At 40.6% G+C, this 13,511-nt stretch overlaps 1 protein-coding gene across 2 annotated transcripts in view; it reads right to left on the reverse strand.

The window, feature by feature from the left end:
- Positions 1-13,228, reverse strand: part of ARHGAP8 (Rho GTPase activating protein 8) — an 83,738-nt gene extending 70,510 nt beyond the window's left edge. The window contains exon 1 of one of the 2 annotated variants that reach the window (XM_050914936.1): positions 13,106-13,228. The gene's annotated coding sequence lies outside the window, so the exon portion shown is untranslated. Of the gene's footprint in view, positions 1-12,935; positions 12,984-13,105 lie in introns of those variants that run through there. The other variant, XM_050914937.1, reaches the window with a different exon arrangement.
- Positions 13,229-13,511: the final 283 nt, after the last annotated feature.

Consider the following 13,511-nt stretch of genomic DNA (forward strand, 5'->3'; position numbering starts at 1 on the left):
GTCATCTATGGAACTTGCTCTCTAAATTAATATACTGTAATACACACTAATGTGGCAGAATTATGTTGGGCTGAACTCATGTTTAACTAGCACTTCCATCTCAAGGGATTACACACATTCAATTTCAGACAAGTATATTTTTAAGACTGTGTTTTTTCATTAAATTAATCTGACAAGTTACTGGACAAAGGGTTGGTGTATTATGATAAAAAGGGGTTTTTTTAATTGCATAATTATTCACTGGGGATTCCTCTGGCTGGAATAAATTAGGGCTTTTAAAATAAATTAATATTATTCTTATATTTATGCAACACAAGCCAATGTTTCCAGTTCTTGTCAAGATGTAGCAATGCGCAGGCTTACCATCACCCCTCCCACCTCTGAGCTGCACCAAATTGAAATAGTACTGTAAAGCACCGGAGGTGAGTTCCAAAAGCCATTTTATATGGTGAACATACAGCCCATGTTTAGTTATAAATCTCAATTCAAAATCAAGTTAAATGACAATAACAGCACCTACCATTCCACTGTTTCTCCATTTGCACTGGATTGTTTCTTAACCAGTACACTGAAGACCCAGTTAGTTGTCGGTTTGCCCGAAACTAATTCACAAGTATTAAACGTTTTCCACCTGGCCAATTTGTAAGTTATCATAACTTACTGTGCAAGGCAGGAAATTTAGTACTGTAAAGCCTGGTAGTGTTTTACTACAAGAGTTCAATGCACAATGTCCATGAAACTGCCAAAGCAGTCTAGTAAGTGTTTCAGATGAGAATTCAGTCGTTGATCTACTCGTGCCAAGGGGCTTAGGAGGGCCCAAAATAGTTCACATGTTCGATACTAGCAATATAATCAAGCAGCACCACCAGCCACTTCAAATCTAACCTTGAACCCAACTTTCTTCCATATTCAGTCCACCTCAAATTTCCCCTCTATTCACATCAGCACATTCCATCCTCAGAATCTGAATTTTTAAAATCAAATCCCATGCTAGATTTCTATAGATGCTTTGGAATTACAACTGAACAAAAACTGAAAAACAGTTTTACATTTCAAGAGCCTCAACTGTTTTCTTGATGTTAAAATTGTAAAGAGTGTGTTAAAATGTTTCTAGCTCATCTTGCCACCAAAACTAAAACTCACTAGCAACTCATACACACTTCATTTTGCTGGTTTTTGTGAGCAAAATTTTGTGATAGGTAATGCTTGTGGAAGAGCACAAAGAATTCTTGTATGTGCAAAACTGCAGAATAAAATATAAATTTGTCAGCCAAGATTATGGAGTAATGGGAACTAGAGGAAGAAAAAGAAATAGAAGAGGAAAAGGGAGGAAAAGGCAGAAATTTACTAAAATTACTAAATTGTAAAGGCTGGGAAAAAACCCGACCCAATCCTAAAGTTAGGATTACACCTCTTTTAGAGGTGTAATTTTCTTACCTGGTACAGCATACAGAAAACTAACTCCAAAAAGACTAGCTAAAATCTGCATGAGAAGCATCTCGTGTCATGGTTCAATGATATATTAAGCGTGACTTTCAAGTTCCCTGTACTGGATCAGAAAAACAGGTCACATGAAAGAAAGAAATGACACAGCATAAACGAACTCTATGAATTCAAATTTGTTCAAACAATTTTGGCAGGTTAACTTTTTTATCAGAAAGATTTATGTGGCATCAAGTATCTCCTGTCCTCCTGAGGCTGACATAAACAAGGATTTACGCTTTTTTGCTGCCTCAATATACTTTGACTAAATTGACAGAAATGGGATTGTGCATCACTGCATGATCTGGATCAAACTTTTATTGCTGGCTGATCTGCTTGCATGTATATTTGGTAATAATAATTGTGGAACCATTGCCCCATTATAAAGGCTTCTACCCTGAAGACTTCATCACCTTATCCAAAGGTATTTGTCTATATTCATGCATGTTACAGAGCAGTTCTCAGGTAAAAGATTATAGAAAAAGAAATGAAGCAATAGCAGTAGAATGGTAGCTGAAACGATGACTTATCATTATTAACTGGATTCTGCCATCAGACCTTTTCCATACTTTAACGAAAGTCAACTTCAAAAGAAATCTTGCCAATTCCCTACTGTCATGTAAAACTACTTGCTGTCATTGCACCTGCTTTATTACCTTTCTCTCTTTAACTGCACCCCCAAACAGGCACAAATTGTCATCTTATGAAAGAATCAAAATTTCTAACATCTGGAAAATAATAAATCCTATTTCCCACTTAAGAAATCTAACACTGGTAACATATTGCAGGAATAATGCATATTAGCCCATTAATCTCCATGAAACACAACTCGAAGGCTCTTCAGATGTACTTAAAAACACTGGTATCCAGATCTTTCTGAACTTTCAAACATACATATGCTAATCACTACACAAATCTAAAGATATGAATGCATCCGTTGTATACACACTTACTTAAACCTATGCTAACATCTAACAAGACGACATTGTTTATTCATTATTCTTCTCTGTCAGCATGGAGTGTCACAAACATGGAAAACATATAGAAATTTTATATTACTTACACGTTGAAGTAGTCTTTAGTGTTGCTACAGTCTATAGTGCTGTTACAGGCTCAAGTACTGCTACAACAGAAGCGACAGGAAGGTCTGAATTTAAGCAAGGCACAGAAGGAAACAATGTTTTTTTATTAAATCAAAGAATGCAGCAGGGTTAAAAAACAACTGGTAGGTTTTCAGGCACTCAAGCACTTCAGGTGACCTGAAACAGAAGCCTGTGCACCCAGCAACTTATCATATTATGCACCTTCCAACAATATTCCCTTTGATATGTTTAATAAATATTTAATAAGCAGTGTATAAACATAAGAGTGCAGAGTTTGAGAAAAAAGCAAGGGGACAAGGATACCGTAAGTCAGCTGTGGAAAACAGCAAGGCCATATAGCAGAGGAGAAGAACATACAAATTACTCATTAATGCAAGGATCAGAAGTAAATAAGGTTGTCAGGTGAGGCTCTTCTCTAATTGCTATAATTTGAAATTTAACCTTTTAAATAAATCCCTAGTTTTTCTTGAACAACATTTATACCCTTTCCAAGGACATGGACACACAGCTTACGTCACCAGAAATGCTACGTAACACACTCGCTTTACCAACGTGGTTGGCAAGAAAAACATTATTTCTTTAGACTGATGTGCTGTCTTTGTCTTAGCTGTTGGCCATAATCAATAAATGCCATATGAAACAGCCGGAATTAGTATTACTAAGCCAGCTTGCTTTATTTTTTTTTTTTAGAAGCTGCTTAGATGCCAAACCCTGGAAAGAATTCAGGGCCAGGATAAAGAACTCTTCCATTCTCTCAGAGGGTCAATTAAAATTACACAGTACCCACACACAAAAAAACAAACAACAAAAACCAAACCAAACCAAAAAAACAACCTTGCACACTGCCTACCAGATTAGTTTTCAGGAACATGACACACAAGCATAAACTTTGAGAATCCCATCAATGCAACAAAGCACTTGATGGCATATTCTGCCTCCTTCCAAACATGGATTTTTATCCTTTTCTTCACTTTTATTTATATATTAAAAACACATACCTGTAAGACACCTGCCATGCCTCAGTGTAAAGTGATATACAGCCCTATTAGGCCCAAATTGAGGAAAGCATTCGGGACAGCCGTAAAGCACCAGCTCACATATACGCTCAACAGAAGTCCAGCTGAATTATGAAATGAAAGTGTTCAACGTTTTCATGAATAAATGCCTCGAAGAAGCGTTAGCTGCTTGATTAATCAGGAAGCAGTTCTGCCACTCTTCACCTAATCGGATCTTGCCACTCTTAGCTCACGTTGAGATATATTTTGATTCAAAGTACTTTCACAGGTACCTGGACTACAACGAAATCTGGTTCCACTCCCACCGACTACAGCTGCTAGAACCAAAACCTTCAACTTGTACCCCATCCTGCACCCACCTGGTAGATACTTGGTGAAAATAAACAGGACTCCTTGAGGGGAAGCGTACTATTCAGTGTCAGTAACAGTATTGTAGCAGAGCTCTTTATGAGCTTCAGTTGAAAAATATCATTCGGGAGTAAAGTACTATTGCTTTTTCATCCAGTCTTTGGTATATGCCTTCTAATGATTCTCCTCTTTCTTTTTTCATAGATTTAGTCAGGCTTTCAGGAGGCTTCTTAAACATTAGTGAAAATTTTTCTCACCATCTGACTTTAAAACCCTCAGTAAGTTATCCCAAGGGCAGATAAGGATCACATTTGGCTCTAGAGCCATTTCATTCACACTTCCTGTCTGCTGGGAAAGAAAGAAGAGAGAGGAAATAAAAAAGAAACTGAAAGGTGAATTTATAATAATCTCATTTATAATAATTGGGCTCCACTACGTTTATGGCTGCAACAAGAAGCTACTTTAACCGTTCAAAGGCATCTTATAATTAAAATGGCATTTCTATCCAAAACCTTTTACCTACTGTTGGTACAATTAAGAGCAAAGATAACTACAAGAAAGTAAGGATAAGATTTTTCCCCAGTTTACAACTTCTTTCTTTTAGTTGGTACCATTCTATACTTGGATATCTTCACAGACTTTTCAGTAAACAATCAGTTTCTTCGCATGGGTCTTTTGCAGAAGGGAGAAAAGCCTTTTTTAAGCGATTAAAAAAAAAAAAAAAAAAGGGATGAGAAAAGTTACCAGGTTGTCAGAGGAAATAAGAAACGCAATATGTGAAGCTAATTACAATTAATTACTTAAAAATTACTAGCTTTCAGTTCATATCAGTGTCGCTCTTCTTTCTATTTTAACTGCAGCAAGTCATTACATAGTTACATATTTATACATGGGATGTCACCAGGTTACAGTGAACAATCAATGAGGCCACCCCACCCAGAACTAAACTTGAGACTCATGAGACCTATAATATCACTTGCATTTGTATAACACCAATATGCAGTACTACAAGCTCTACTCGCAAAGACAGCTGTTGAATCAAGCACAAAAAATTCTTTTTTTTCTTTTCATTTTTCCTGAGTATTTTCCTTTGCAAGTCTTTATAACTTATCTTTTATCCTGACTTATAGGCTTCTGACTGCAAAGATAAGGTTACAACTGTGAGTTTGTCAAGTCTGCTTAATCTTTCTGTCAAGCAAAACAGTACGTATAATAAGTCCAGATGCAGAGACAAAGCTGCAAACATAACCACAACTTGGTTGCTACCTGTTGTGTTATCTTCAGGTCTGCTACCTGAACAGTGTCACAAAAGACTTTTCCTACCATTAGGCAAGATCAAAAAACCATTGCCAAATAAACAAGACTCAGCAGACATACCGGAGCAGGGAAGATGATACTAAGACTTCAGGCACTGGTTATTTCTGGCTTCAGAGTTTAGCATGAAAACTTGCCTACAGGTTTAATGGCATTCATGCGTACACAGAGTGAGATTCTGTGCCCAAGAAAATCACCACCGTAACTCACACTGAACTTGTAACTCACACTGACCTCAACTGAGTTGGGACAGGATCTCACTCCTATGCTGTCAAGTATTTTCCTCCCAAGCATAGGATCATTGCTTATACTAAAAATGCTATTGTGAGGAATTCAAGAATTATTCACCTTCTGTGGCAAGTCACCCCCACAGCACCCAGCTTCAGCAGGGGACTCCCTAGCATCCCACCGTGAACACAATCTCAGCTAATTCAACAAGTAGGTTGAAGCTGACAGTTCTCAACTTCTAAAACACAGGGTGCAAACCCTGTAAACCTAAATCAATAGAATGTTTTTCAGAAAAGTGACCTTTTCATTCCTATTTCATCCAATAGGTGACAATAAGCGCTACACCCATGCAAAAGAGCGCAGTCATATCAAACTGAGATTCAAAGCTAAAGCTACCATAGTTTCCATGCTACCACATATTGAAGCTACATAAAAATGAGCTGCTAGGAGTGTCAGTATTCTCTGAAATAGAATCTTCTTGATCTCTGTTCAAAGCCAGCTTTGTAGGGAACATGCCAAACTTCTGAATTTCAGCCTCAAACTCAAGCTTCGAGCAAGTGGTTTCTCAAGCTTGGGACAGCTTCCAAAAGTGGAAACTCCCATGACACTACAGACTTTCATTAGTAACATTTACCAGAACAGAGTGTGAGATTTAGAGAAAAAAGACCATAAAACTCTTGACTTTTTTTCATTGTTTCAATTCATTTACATATTTAGTATGTGTAAACACGTGAAGAATTATGTATATAGCAAACAAAACAATTTTTGCACTTTTTTCTGCCTCGCATGGTAGATTAAAATACTGAATGATATTAGTAAAGATGGATGTGGAAAGTCTGTGAACGGAAACACCTTAGTTTTTCCAATTTCTTGTATGGCAGGTTATGCATTCTTCCATAATAATCCAATGTCTTCTTAAAAATAAGAATGGACTCACTAGCTTTATGTTCTGAATCTTCTCCAGTTCTTCTTAGTTATGTGATAAAAGATACCATGAAGTATTTCACGATGTAGCATCCAATACACTGGTTTCTCAGTGTGCACATTATCGTGCATTTATAGACCTTATATTCAGTGGTCTAACAAATGACACGGAATAGGTTTTCTTTAATGTTCACACAAAAGTGGCTCTACAGCTTTTTAGCTAGTAGGCATCTCTGGAAAATTTTAGTAGACATGCATGTGTGCATGCATAAAGCAACAGAGGTTTGAGAGAGCAATATCAGACAGAACAGGAATAGCGTAGATTATATGGTATCTGGAGAATATTAAGAAGATGTGGATATTTACAGAGATTCTTCACTGGAGACTGGGGAGGGGGGGGGGGGGAAGACCTATTTCCTTGTAAACAACCTTGTAACTTTTTTCCTGTTTCACACCTAGCCCAAGTTCCCCATGCTCATCAGTGTGAGCCTGGAATGGCCAGCAAAATCCCCACTGCGGGCTACCATGAGGGCACACAAATGCCCAAGAACTGTGTATGGAGTTTAAGGTTTGGTTTAATTTTTTTTGTTTTGTTTTAAAATGTCTATCTGCAGAAACTTGGCATATGTTGTAACTTGCTACATGTTATCTTCATTGTGCTATGCTGTCACCGTATGTCACTATGTCAGAGAACGTCACTGTATGTCACAGAATAACTAATTCCTGGTGAATGTTCTTCTTGAAGCTCTGATCTTCAGCTTTATCACCACGATCCTACAGCATCATGCCAAAGACAGTGTATTCCCTGATGACTGTGTGAGCCATATAGAAGAGGAAGCTCAAAGTCTTCAGCAGGCTTAATTTCAGTTAGAAAGACCTAGTGAAATACAAGCACTGCACAGCACACAATGTCAGCTATAGTCTTTGCTAAGAATTTACAGTTAAAAGAAAGATTCCCAGAATATATTAATGTAAAAAAGTATAAAAGATATCTTCAGAATGAACAAATCAAAGAAAAAGCCCTTAAGGCAGACATCGCTGAAGGGCAACGAAGTTACACTGTTGGGGATTTTCTTTACTATGGACAGGACTGGTATCATAGCCTAGTTGGTATCACCTGGAACTTCCAAGTCTGAGACCCTATTTTCAGTTCTTCACAACTTTATTTGTGGGCTGAAATTTTCCAACCTCAAAAGAAGCATGTGAGTAACGAGTTCAGGAAGGGTTACTGAGAAGGCTAAGTGAAAGAAATGGGATTTGAACAAGATAAGAGAGAAGAGATGAGATAAGAGAGAAGTTGAATGAGTCCCAACTGGGGATAATAAGCAGAAAATCTGTGCACACTAATGTAGCTTGAAATGAAACCCAAGATTGTTCTGTCTCACCTTTTTTTTTTTTTCCCCCTATCAGCACATCAGCTGTTACATCCTCTTACATTGCTTGGCCTCAGAAATAGCAACACACAATTCCTATCAGTTATTCTATCACATCAAGACGCAGAAGTCTGTACAGCTAATCTTGAGATTCAGCCTTGATGATGACCTACACTGGTGTCAATATGATATCCTACAATAGAATTACCATGTTTTTTAAAATTAAAAGTTTATTTATGGATCCAAAGCCACAGAGTTTGTTACAAGAATACCAATGTGCTTCCTAAGCCTAGCACGCAAACCTTCAGGAACGCTAGAGATGAGTTTGCCTCAACAATGGGATTTTTAGGTCTCTGTGCATGTGTGCACAGACATATTTTTAATTACCGGCTCAGAACAGTATTTTTTCTTTCCACGTAATTCTTACTTCAGCTTCTGCACAGGAGAGCATGATCTGAAGAAGAACCGTTCATTTCTACTGAGATGATTGTCTTTCCCTCTTGTTAAGTAACACAGTGGATGTAGTCATAGCGGCAAGGCTTGCACACAGGGAAGAGGAGAAGGGATGGTCTCAGAGCTAACATGAATGATCTGGAACCCATTTTTGCTTCTGCTAACGATCTCCAATGAGATACTTTGTAAGTTATTAAACAAAACTTTTCTCTTAGATAATTTGAAGACTACCTGTGAGTTTGCCAAGAGACAACATGTAAGTAATATGAACAGAGCAGTTCCCTTAGGAGAGCCGATCCTAGCTTGCTCCCCTTGACTGACAGACCTGCCATGCTCCCCGAACAGTGAAAACAGAAATATAATCCTTACTTTTGGAATAGTTTAAAACCATGAAAAAATATCTTAAAGGAATACCTATATATATTTGTTTTTTCCCCAAAATGGGGCGGGGGGCGGGGGAAGAGATGCTTTGCTCTTCAAAGAACTAAGAATACGGAGACTAGCCTGACATAAAGAATCTGCTTGAGAATAAAAGAAAACCGAGTATAGCCACCAGTCTACCGAAAAATCCAAATAACAGCTGGAATTCAGTGCTGAGTGCCTGGTATTGGACACACAGTCCTTGATTCTCAGAGGCACCTGCAGCCCCAGGTGTAGTAAATGGCAGCACTCACAGGATTCAAAATTTCTTATAAATGCGTGGTTTGACCCATCGCATCCTGTATTTGCATGATTAGAGGACTTATTTCTTACATGTTTGTCAGCTCATGCTACTTATTCCCCATCTGCAGTCAGTTGCATATGCCGTGAAAATTATTGTCATCATAGATCAAAGATTATGCCTCCAAAAGACAGAGTAAGCAGGAGGAGGAGAAAAACTCTCAAAGAATATGGATTGCATCAATATCATATAAAGTGAATTCAGTAATAAAGAATGAAAGATTTGGTAAGTATGAACAAAGTAAGACTTCCAGTAGGAGCAGAGAAGAAATAATAATTTCTTCTTTAGTTTTTCTTCCCTCAAATGTTCTTGTTTCTTAAACCAGATATTATAAGTTAATGATTATATTTAGTTCTCTTCTAAAAATGCCTTATATTTTATAACAAAAGAGCTTATTTTAGTTAGAGTCAGAGAAAATTTGATGGTTCAACTAAGCCACTCTTTAGTATACTGGTAATACTAACTGCCAGTCTCTCATTTGATGCAAAGAAAGCTTTGTTGATAATTGTCTCCTTGAAAAGGCACTGAGTTTTCAGTTTTTAAGCTGTCAGGCTTGAACAGTGTATACGTACAACAGAATTTGTGCCTTATTATAGTAATATTGAGCAGTGTTGCTAAAATAAAGGTCTTTTGGCAATACTTTTATAATTACTCTGCACTTTCACTCCTTTTCAGTCTTAGATGTTGCTGACTCAAACTTTCCCTTCATCAGTACTTTTACCCACATATTCTAAAGGGGTTTTTTGGGAAAAAATATCAGTTAAAACCAGTATGATTTTAGATTTTTCAAATTATTTTTTTCTGTATTTATTTTATTTTGTTGTTAACATTTTTATGCTGTCCACATAGCCTGTTTTTTTATGAAAAAATATGTGCTTTTTTTTTTTTATATGTAATATAAATCCTAACCAGACCTCTTCATTCCTGGACATGAAATAGCTGCTTCTTTTCTGCAGTTCAGCTGGGCCAGTGAAGTGGGGGATGTGCAGGAAAGCTGCCATATACAAATGTCATTTCTTTTTTCTTCAAAAGCAAAGCAGGTCAACCTGTGTGACTCCAGCCTTGCGTAACTCACAAGCAGGTTATACGTGATTCCCAGAGCCAGTCTGTATCATTTGCCTAGCAGTGGGTTATGTTGGTGTGGAGGCTGGCAAGAAATCTGAAACCCCAGCTGTGGATGTGGTGAGCAGCAAGAGCTACTCATACTAATGTTGGGGAGTCACCCCCAGGTGGCCTTGGCTGCTTGACCCATTCCTGAGCAACAGCCTGCCTGGATTCCCTAATTTCCACCTCTCAGAGCTGCATCCTACATCCCCAGCCACAGCGAGATCTTGGACTGTGGTTTATATCGTCTGCAGGGTGACAATCCTTACCCTAGAGTTATAATGTTAAGTCTCATTTAAAAAAAAAAAAAAAAAAAGTTGTAATTTTAATTAAAAAATCAATTTTAAATAAAATGGAGTTATAGTTTCAGTAACACAATGCCTATTAAACAATGACTGTTCTGTTGTATCTGAATTTCAAAATTAAACCAATCCAGTCAGCACAGCATGAACACAGCTACACTATGCACAAACCCTTTACACCAAGAACTGTTTTGACTCCGAACAAGTTATCTGGAAAAAACCTGTTAAATTTAAAACCAATAAAAAACAATACCCACATAAGCACGTAGAATACTCACTCAGCTCAGTCACACAATGACTTCATGGGTCTATCCGTATTCTTAAAAAAAAGCTTAAGAGTTCATAGGGGAGTAAAAAAAAAAAAAAAAACCACCGTTTACACATTTCCCCAGAGGTACTATTATTAAACATTTATTCAATCCAGAAGAACTTTAAAAATACAGTTTACATCTCCCCATGTTTATTTACTTTTTGAATTCCTGCTCTAACAATGAAGAAAACCACACAGGGAACTCAGTTTCATTTCACTTCTTAAAGTTAGTTCCACCTAGCATTACTGAATATTTTTGTCTGAAGACACGGGAATAAGCGACTTGTGTAAAAGCAACTTTAAAAAATAATTTTTTTGGTTACAGAAACGTTACTTAGATCTATTCAGAGACTTCTCAGCAAACTCCTAGATTTGAGGCCAAAATGGCATGCTCTTTTAGGCAGCGTACCAAAGGTCTATAACACGTCAGTGGCAAAAATCATACTTAGATGCCAAAACGCCTCCCAAAAGCAGAGGTCACTCCTCCTTGGAAGAGGCTTTGGTGTCAGAAGCAAGGGTCTTACCTTCAATGGCGCTGAGTACTGCTCCATGAGGAGCTTTATTCCTGCGTCCAGCCACCTAGGTTGGACTTGCAGAAGTAAAAGACCAGATGAAAAGAAGCTGAGCAATCATTCAGCTCAGAGACTAACAGGCCAACAGCTCATCTATGTTAAAAAGAAAAAAAAAAAAAAAAAAGCCAAAAACCCAGCAAGGTCATCAATACCACACACAGAATCAACTGGACAGGAAACTCCTGGCTGTGCACTCAGTTACCCTTGTGGGAAGGGAAAAGGCATCTAACTGGGAATAGGCCTTTCCTTCAGATTTCAGGCAAGCTGCTTACCTGCCATGCAAGTGTGGGAAGAGAGGCTTAGCCTCTTTTGTCTGCCCTAAAGGGTTTCAGCCTTTTGGTGGACTTCTACCAGGGTGCGTTTGGAAGGGGGGCTGGACAGGAGGAATTGCAGGAATGCTCATGGCAGCAAACAAGAGGAACCGGTTCCAGTCTGTACTCCCAGCCTACCACAGTTCCCCCCCCCAGGAGTTAAATCGGCCTTAACTAAACCTTGTGCCACCTCCTGCCTGGAAAACTTACTACAAAATAACAAAGTCATCGCTCAGACATCTAGAAAGGTCAAAACGAAAGTTTCGTATATGACATGAATTCAGCCCCTTGTGCACGTGCACGCCGATACAGATTTTAACTACATGCCAAATATATGATGCAACACATATAGAGAGAGTGCTGAAAAGTGAACTAACTTCATGTATCTATTATAAAGGGGGTGAAGAGGAATTCATTTTCAAAGGACTGGTAACAAAGAGGAGGAAAGAAAACCCTAAAAGCACAGCATGTCAATATATAGCTAGAGATATTCTTTAAGAGATATCTTATGGCTTATAGACAGTGTTGAATCTCAACATGGACAATCTGTATCATATGCAGACAACCACGGAATGCTTCCTGTAATCTACACCCCATTTTCTCTGTTTCTTGTGACGTTTCGTATTGATATGAGCTCTATTTCTGCAATAGGACTCATATACAGAAACTTTTTGTCCTATGAAGTTCTTCCATGAAGTCAGTGGGGATGGCCACAAGAGTGCAAATTCACCTACCTACCATCAAACCTGGCAAACTATTTCACATATTCTTAACGTACAGAATCCTATTCAGTTCAGTCATATCCTTCTGCAAATAACTGCAAGACTCAGTTCTCAGACTGTGGTGTAAGCACCGATGCACAGTAACAGCCTTGTATCATACATATTACAGTATAAACCTGTCTTGTTATGACCTTTGAATCATATTATTGTGGGAAACTGTAAAAATGAAAGCATCCCGCAAAAAGGACACATCGAAAGCCTCCCCGACCCCCACCTGCCCGTGCCCACCCGGGCACCTTCCGCGGGGTAAGCTTCATGCAGCCGCTACCCAATGGCGCGCAACGGGGAAGGGGGAAATCCCAGACCCCCCAATTGGTCCCTTCGCCTTTAGAGAGAGCACCTTTCCTCCGAAGGGCAGCACAACAGGTTGTTATAACGAGAAGCACGAAGAGTGCTTGGTTTGACATACACCTCTATACATATCCATACACATCTCCGGAGCGCTCTCTGGAAGAGCCCCCGGGGCTCCCGCCTGGCGCCCCGAGAGGAGCCCCGGGCCCCGGCTGCGCTGGGCTGCCCCGCCACCCCCAAAACCCCTCCCGGCAGCGAGTTTCTCGCCCCTCCCGTCCCGGGGAACCACAGCCGCTTTTACCTTCCCTCACCGGGAGGAAACCGCTGCCGCCCTGGGGGAAACCGCCGCGGGCCCCGAGGATAAGGAGCCGGGGCGGAGCAGGCCCCCGGGGACAGACGAGCCTGGGCCTCTCCGCACCCCCCGGGGCTGGCGGGCAGGCAGCCGGGCCGGGCCGGGCCGGCCTCACGTACCTGGTGGCGGCGGGGGCTCGCAGGCACCACAGGTGCTTCTCCCGACCGCGACGAGGCGGGCAGGCCGCGGCAGCACCGCCCCGGGGCCGGCCCTACCTGCGGGCGGCCGGAGGAGGGGCGAGGCCGCGGGCCGGGGTAGCGCCCGCGCCTCCGGCCCCTGGGAGGCAGCGGAGCGCGGTGGCGGCGGTGGGGCCCCGTTGTGGCCGCCCTCGCCTCAGGCCCGAGGCGGGCCCGTACCGGGCCCCACTGACCGAAATGGAGGCGGCGTGGGGGGCTGAGGGGCGGAAGGGGCTCCTTAGGGGAGACGAAACGGGGCTCCCGTCGTCGGCCCCGGGCTGGCGGGGCAGGGCGCTTGGGGGTCCGGGCCGCCCCACCACCGCCCTTCTCTCACACAGGTGCAGGGGGC

The sequence above is a fragment of the Gymnogyps californianus genome, chromosome 1, assembly GCF_018139145.2.
Source record: "Gymnogyps californianus isolate 813 chromosome 1, ASM1813914v2, whole genome shotgun sequence".
Classification (NCBI taxonomy): domain Eukaryota; kingdom Metazoa; phylum Chordata; class Aves; order Accipitriformes; family Cathartidae; genus Gymnogyps; species Gymnogyps californianus.